At 38.2% G+C, this 8,500-nt stretch overlaps 1 pseudogene; it reads right to left on the reverse strand.

The window, feature by feature from the left end:
• Window positions 1–214: 214 nt before the first annotated feature.
• Window positions 215–1,637, reverse strand: LOC129494148 (ADP/ATP translocase 2-like; annotated as a pseudogene).
• Window positions 1,638–8,500: the final 6,863 nt, after the last annotated feature.

Here is an 8,500-nt window from a genome sequence, read left to right on the forward strand (position 1 = left end):
ACTTATTTATCAGGAGTGACTTAAATAAAAAATAGAATTGAGTCCCATCATCATGGAAATGGCTTTAAGAGAAAACTGGTCAGGTGAATACTATTACTTCCCATTTTCAGCCAGTAAATAGTTGCCGTTGATAAATAGCCAACAGTCTGTCAAGAATGTTTAAAATATATGATACAACATACCTGTTCACGAGGAGCAAAAACTAGGAAATAACTTACTCAAACTTCTTGATTTCATCATACAAGGCAACCACAAAAGTACCACTCATGCCTCTCAGATCATTGGTCAAGGCACCCATGAAAAAAGCTTTGGCTCCTTCATCAAGAGCAATCTTCCTCCAGCAGCAGTCAAGCGTGCCTGTATATACATGATGTCAGTTCCTTTGTGCCCTGACTGCACCATCACATCGTAAGGCCACAAACAGTATTGAATGGAGAGGAAGTCAACCCAGCAACCGCTGTGACAGCTTGTGCGATCATCCAGCTGATGGAGATGGAAGTATCCTTGGGATCTAGAAGCATTCCCTTTGCAGTGTCACAGATCTGGAATTGGCAGCTCGGTAGATGAGAGTATCCTGCATAGATATGTTAAATTTGCTATAGGCCCTTAATTCCACCAGATTTGTAGATCTTAATCAGGCAGTCACCGAGGCCTCTGCATTTCCTTTCAGCTCCAGCTTTGCCCACATCCACTGCTAGACGGGTAAGGGCAAAATCAAGAGGATACACAGAACACAAAGATGTGGCCCCAGTGGCACCAACCTGATGCCAGATTCCTTGCATAGTGCCAGAACTGGGGTCTCTTGTCCACACCCAGGAAGATTTGCTTGTATCTATCCCTGAAGGCAAAGTTGAGAGCCTGAGCAGGGAAGTATCCATTGACTTTGGCCTACTTACCAGGCAGGACGGGACTCAGTGCTCTGTGGGGTTATGAACCAGGTAGTCTATATGCCCTTGTATTACTTCTCTGTGGTGAGTTGCTTGCTGGCATGCTACATCTGCAGCAGCAGCTTGACCCACTCCACCAGCACTACCACAGTCTTGGAGGTGGCAGTGGCCACTCCATTAGCCAGGAAGTCCTTGGGGAAAGGCACAGTGGCATCTGTCAGGTTGAAAAGAAAGAGGAGGTGGGCAAATGTGGGACTGCAGTAGGAATTGGCTGTGACTCTGGGGCTCTGGAGTCTTTTGTTTTTTAATATAAGCACAGACTTGTGGATTTTTTAAAAATATTTTATTCATGAGACACACACAGAGACAGAGAGAGAGAGAGAGAGAGAGAGAGAGGCAGAGACATAGGCAGAGGGAGAGCAGGCTCCCTGCAGGGAGCCAAATGTTGGACTCGATCCCAGGACCCCAGGATCATGCCCTGAGCTGAAGGCAGATGCTCAACTGCTGAGCCACCCAGGCATCCCTTAAATTTTGATTCTTAAACAAGTAACTCAATCTGTCTACTCCTCATCCATTAAGTAAAGGGTTTGGATATCTCTGCATTCCTCCTACTCTTCCTAAGTCACGGTGACTCTGCCTCTCAAATAAATTCCGCAGCTGTTGCCTCCTCTCCACCTCACTGCGGAGTTCCTGACCTGAACCACCACAGCTTGTCGTCTTAGAATTTCTCAAGTCTTTTCTGTGCTCCATGTTGCTGTCGAAGAAACCTTTCTTTTTTTAAGATTTTATTTATTGGGATCCCTGGGTGGCGCAGCGGTTTGGCGCCTGCCTTTGGCCCAGGGCGCGATCCTGGAGACCCAGGATCGAGTCCCACGTCGGGCTCCCGTGCATGGAGCCTGCTTCTCCCTCTGCCTGTCTCTCTGCCTCTCTCTCTCTCTCTGTGTGCCTATCATAAATAAAAAAAAAAAGATTTTATTTATTTATTCATGGAAGACACAGAAAGAGGCAGAGACACAGGCAGAGGGAGAAGCAGGCTCCATGCAGGGAGCCCGATGTGGGTGGGACTCGATCTTGGGTCTCCAGGATCACGCCCTGTGCCAAAGGCAGGCGCCAAACCGCTGCGCCACCCAGGGATCCCAGACTTGTGGATTTTTATTTATTCAATCTGTTCAATGAATTACAGTCCTTATTCTTCTTGATATTTAAATTAGGCCAGATATTACCAGTAATGGCTCCTCTCAGTTGGTTTGTGTGTCATATTTGAGCACTCCTGTGCTTTCTATGCAAGAAGATACTCTGCTCTCACCTTGTACATAAGCCATTTCTCCAGAAAGTCCTGGTTTCTTTAGCTGGGAAATAGCATATGGAAATCAAAATGATTGGACTAGTGATGCTCATTACTAAAGGATGATACTGCATCAAGGGTAATGGACAGCGATCTACCTACATACCTTTAAAAAAAACCCATTAATTTTCATTGATATTTCAAATTAACATTTAACATTAGAATTTTTCTTTGTTGATGTTCTATTTGTGTCCCCTTTTATTTCCACTGAAAATCTGGGTCCCTAGCCATTTATTTCCTAGTTTTCTCTGTACTACAAATACATAAAAAATTTCAAAATTACAGTACCACTATTATTAAATATTGGAATATAGTCTAAAAATAAACAGTCCTATGAAGTAGTCTTTTTTTGAAGTATTTTTCTGATGTAAGAATGTATTTTCTATTTGGTTTGTTTTCAATTTTTTGGTTTGACTTTTTTTTTTAAAAAAGTTTTATTTTGCTTTTGATCATGTAAATGTTTTAATTGCCTCCGATTCATCCCATTGATGAGGGAGAGGTTCTCACCCTAGGATTAGGGCAATAACCAGACACGTAATACCTGACACTGGACCAATAAGATAGACAGCAGTTTATTAGTCACTTATGCTCCCAGCATGGGGGAGAAGGGAGGAGGAGATCCTACTTCATGCAGGGTCACACCAGGGCTGTTTTCAAGAACAGAGTGAACAGAAGAGCTGTGGGAGGCAGGCTTTTGTAGTATCAAGAGGATGGGCTGCCCCCTGATTCCTGCAGAGGATGTGACTGACTCCTGCAGGAGGATGCGATTGGCTCCATGGAATCATTCTGTGAGCCAGCAGAAAACAGAAACCCTGTGCTCAGGATACATAAAAACAGTGTCTGGTCCCTTTGAAAAAGAAGGTTGTGAGGCTAGAGGCCCTGATATCCCCAGGAGCAGAGCAGGGAGGAAACCTCAGTTCAAGACAGTCCTGATTTTACCAGATGTCAAGGCAGCACATCACATCAAGCCTTAATTTAAGTCTTAGACTGCAGTAAAACATTTATGTGACTCAAGCTCGAAACCGTATAAAATGGAATCCTTGGAGTATTGTTTTTCCATTTTCTCCCTTCTACTCTATCTCTCACATGGATAAGCCTATTTTCTTAGATTCTGACTTGTTTTTCTAGTGTCTCATTTTGAAAAAAATAAGCAAATGAGCAGATCTCTCTCTTTCTACTACTTATCATCTGTCTGCCTCTCTGCCCCCTTCTTTTCTAGCTCAGAAGAAGCATACTCATCTCATTCTGCATTTTGCTGTTTTCAGCAGAAACACTTTGTATTAGCACATAGAGATCTTTTTATTTTTTTACAGCTACGTTGCACAGCATTGTGTGGGAGCAACTATAGTTTATTCAACAAGTTCTTTATTTTAGTAGGTGTTTGAGTTTATAATATTTTGATAGTATACGTGGTGCCATCATGAATAACATTGTGCATGTATTATTTCCTTTATGATGGTGTATCTTCCTGGTACAGTCTAAAAGTGGGATTACTCTGTTAATTCATGTAAAATGCTGTTAGGGATTGCCAAATCCCTGATCATGTGGAGTTGTAGTATTTTTCCAACAGCAGTGTATGCCTCTTTGTGCCCTTACCCACTATGTATTTTCAAACTTCTGGATTTTTGCCCATATAAGAAATGTCAAATCAGTGAAATCTTATATATATTTCTCATGTGAATGAGATTTATGGATCTTCTTGTGCATTCAATTGCTATTTACATTTAATTTTCTCTGATCTGTTCTGGTTTTTTGCCTAACATTTTTTAAAGATTTTATTTACTTATTCATGAGAGACACACACCCTCAGGGAGAGGCAGGCTCCCTGTGGGGAGCTTGATGTGGGACTCGATCCCGGGACTCTGGGATCACACCCTAAGCCAAAGGCAGATGCTCAACTGTTGAGCCAACCAGGCATCCCTTGCTTAACATTTTTAATAGATTTCTGGTCCCTTTCCTCTACATTTTTAAGAGCTCTTTATATGTTAGGGAGATCAATCCCTTTTTGTAATATAAGTAGAAATATTTACTCCTCGTTGGACATTTTTCTTTTTCATTTGATTATGCTGTTCTTTGCTATGCAAAGTATTTTAAGTTTTAATATATTGGAGCTTAAAACTATTTTCCTTTATTGTTTCTGAATTGTCCCCCATGCCCTGGTAATAGATAAATTCACACATGTTTTCTTGAAGTACTTGTATGGTTTGATTTTTTGCAGCAAGGGCCTCAATCTCATGACCTTGAACTCATGACCTGAGCCAAAATCAAGAGTTGGACATTTAACTGACTGAGCCACCCAGATGCCCCTGGCAGGTACTCTTTGAGGGTTGTAGCCCCTTGATAATTTTCTCTATTTCTTTTCTAGGAATTTTTTCTCTTTGACCTTTATTGCATTCAGTTTTGATGAGCCCTGTTTTCCTAGAAAATTACCCATTTCATCTAGGTTTTCAAATTTATCTCTTTAAAATTGTTCAAAAATAATCTCCCATGGCTTTTAAAGTTTCCTTCTTCCAATAATGATTTCCCTTTTATCATTTCTTATTTTGCATAACAATGCTTTTTCCTTTTATTTTTTTGAATAACTAGTTAATAGTTGGCTTATTTTGTTGATTTTTGCAAAGAACAGGCTTTTTAAAAAAGTAATTATAGCACTTTCTGTATTTTAACTTACTGATTTCTCCACTCAGTCTTTTTTCAAAGCCAAGAAACAAATACACAAACCTGCAAATAACCAGTTGTAGGGAGACTTTCCTTGTAACAGGAAAGCAGACTATATCCATTAGCGAGATCCCTTGCTTTTCCCCCAAATTCTGCCTTTGTTATATTATACATCTATACATTGGACTTCAAAAGCCTGCTGGTCCATGTAGCTGAACCATAGGGAGTCCCATTTTTCGAGCCTCCTCTAGATTTTGCTGACTTCTCAATGATTATAGGTTTAATTAGTCTCTTTCTATTCATCTGCTTGCTTCACAAGAAAATAAGGCAGGAACTCCAGGGGCCATGGGCTTAGGCAGAGGTAACTTTGATCATGGGGGGGTAAAAGCCACATACCAAGAATAGAAATTACTTTCTACACGCATGGGGATCATTGTCCTTCCTGATTCCAAATTTGAGTCAGCCCATTGGGGATTCTTAACTGTTGCCTAAAATAAATGAGCTCTGGAATAAATGGGTGGGGGGCTGAGAGGATGTATATCCGGGACACATGGACATTGTGCCCCCAACTGGTTTCCCTACCTCTCATTCCCCTCCTCTCTATGCAGGCCTCTGCTCTTCTGTCCACCTTCAGTGCACCAGATTGTTTGAAATTCAAACTCAGTGAAGCTATTTTTAGTTTTCTTGCTGGTAAAGTTTTGTAAGATTTTCTTTTTAAAGTTTTATATGGAAAATTTTAATCATGCATAGAAGTCAAGCAAGTGTAGAATGAATTGCACATACTGACATAACAAACATCAACATCTGTCAATCACATTTTGTCTTCCACCTTACATCACATCACCTATGAATTTTTCAGAAGTCTCTCCTTAAGTAAACAAACTACCAAAAATGCCACTTTCATGTTTAACAAAATAATAATTCCTTAACATCACATATTACCCAGTGACTATTTCATTAATTGCCTCAAAAGTTCATTCATGGCTATTTTAATTGCATCAGGATCCAAAGTCCATGCAAACTTTTTAAAATTCCCTTTTTTTAATTGAAGTATCACTGACATATAACATTATATGAGTTGTAGGTATACAGCATGATTCAATATTTGAATATATTGTGAAATGATTACTACAATAAGTGTAGTTAACATCTATCATAAAATTAGAAAAAACATTTTTTTTGTAATGAGAGATTTTAGTTCTATTCTCTTAGCAACTTTCAAATATGCGGCACCATATCATATCAGCTACAGTCACTATGCTGTATATTCCATCCCCATGACTTAAATGTTTTACAACTGGAAGTTTGTAACTTTTGACTCCCATCATCCCTCACCCCTCACTTTGGCAATCACCAATCTTTCTCTGTATCTATGAACTTGGGTGCTGGTTGTTGTTATCGTTGTATGAATTGTACATGTAAGTGAGCTCATGCAGGATTTGTCTTTCTTTGTCAGACTTATCTCACTGAACATATGCCTTCAAGGTCATTCATGTTGTCACTAATGGCAAGATTTAATTTTTTATGGCTGAGTAATATTCCAGTGTGTGTGTGTGTGTGTATGTGTGTGTGTATGTACACACCATATCTTATTTATCCATTCATCTATCAGTAAACACTTAGGTTGTTTCCATATCTCGGCTGTTGAATGCTGCAACGAACATGGAGATGCATGTATGCTTATAAATTAGTATTTTTGTTTTCTTCAGGAACTCAGAAATGGATTAATGGTACATACAGTAGTTCTATTTTTAATTTTTAAAGGAAATTCCACACTGTTTTCCATAATGGCTGCATCAATTTTCACTCCCACCAACAGTGCACCAAAAGTTTATTTTTCTCCCCATACTTGCCAACACTTGATATTTCTTGTCTTTTTTATAATAGTCATTCTAACAGGTATGAGGTAATATCCCATTGTGGTTTTGATTTGTATTTCTCTGATGGTTAGTGATATTTTCATGTGACTGTTGGCCATTATATGACTTTTTTGGAAAAAATGTTTATTCAGACTCTCTGCCCATTTTTAAATCAGGTTGTATGTTTTTATTGCTATTGAGTTGTATGAGTTATTTATGTATTTTGGATGTACCATTTGCAAATATTTTCTCCCATTCAGTATATTGCCTTTCTGTTTTGTTGATGGTTTCCTTTGCCATGCAGAAACTTTTTAGTTTGATGTAATTCCACTTGTTTATTTTTGCTTTTGTTGTCTTTGCTTTTAGTCAGATCCAAAAAAACATCATGAAGACATGATGTCAAGGAGCTTGTTGGCCATGTTTTCTTCTAGGAACTTTATGGTTTCAAGTCTTACATTCAAGTCCTTAATCTGAGTAGTTTTTGTGTACGATGTAGGATACACATTGTAGTTTTATTCTTCTGCATGTGGCTGTCCACCCAACACCATTTACTGAAGAGATTTGCCTTTCCCTGTACATATGCTTGGCTCTTTTGTTATAAATTAATTGACCCATGTATGTGTGAGTTTATTTCTGGGATCTCTATTCTGTTTCATTGATCTATGTATCTATTTTAATGACAGCACTATACTGTTTTGATTACTGTAGCTTTGTAATATAGTTTGAGACATGACAGTGTGTTGCCTCCAGCTTTGTTTTTTTTCTCAAGATTCCTTTGGCTCTTTGGGAGTCTTTTGTGCTTCCACACAAATTTTAGAATGATCTGTTCCAGTTCTGTGAAAAACGCCATTAGGATTCTTGTAGGAGATACACTGAACCTGCAGATACCTTTGGATAGTATGGTTATTTTAACAATATTCTTCCAATCTCTGAGCCTGGCATATCTTTCCATTTATTTGTCTCTTCTTCAGCTCCATTAATCATTGCCTTATAGTTTTCAATATACACATCTTTCACCACCTTAACTTTATTCCTAGGCATTTTATTCTTCTTGATGTGATTATAAAGGAGATTGTTTTCTTAATTTATCTTTCTGGTAGCTCATTATTATTATATAGAAACACAAGTGATTTTTGTATCCTAATTTTGTATCCTGCAACTTTACTGAATTCATTCATTAGTTATAACAGTTTTTTGATGGAATCTTTAGGGTTTTCCTTATTTAGGATCCTGGCATTTGCAAATAGTGATAGTTTTACTTCTTCCTTTTCAATTTGAATACCCTTTATTTCTTTGTCTTGCCTAATTGCTAGCTAGGACTTACAATACTATATTGAAAGAATGTGGTAAGAATAGGCATCCTTATATTGTTCCTGAAAAGCTGGTAGCTGTGGGTTTGTCATATATGGTCTTTATTATGTTGAGGTATATTCCCTGTATATTAACTTTACTGAGAATTTTTATCATAAATGTATATTAAAGTTTGTTGGATGCATTTTCCATATCTATTAAAGTGATTATGTAATTTTTAAGCTTTGTTAATGTGGTGTATCACATTGCTTGATTTGTAGATATTAAAGCATTCTTGCCTTCCTGGAACAAATCCTACTTGATCTTGGTATATGATTCTTTTAATGCATTGTTGAATGGAGTTTGCTAATATTTTTTTGAGAATTTTTGCATCTATGTTCATCAAGGATATTTTCCTGTAATTTTTTTTTCTTAGAGTTCTTGTCTGATTTTAGTAGCTG

The sequence above is a fragment of the Nyctereutes procyonoides genome, unplaced genomic scaffold, assembly GCF_905146905.1.
Source record: "Nyctereutes procyonoides isolate TBG_1078 unplaced genomic scaffold, NYPRO_anot_genome, whole genome shotgun sequence".
Classification (NCBI taxonomy): domain Eukaryota; kingdom Metazoa; phylum Chordata; class Mammalia; order Carnivora; family Canidae; genus Nyctereutes; species Nyctereutes procyonoides.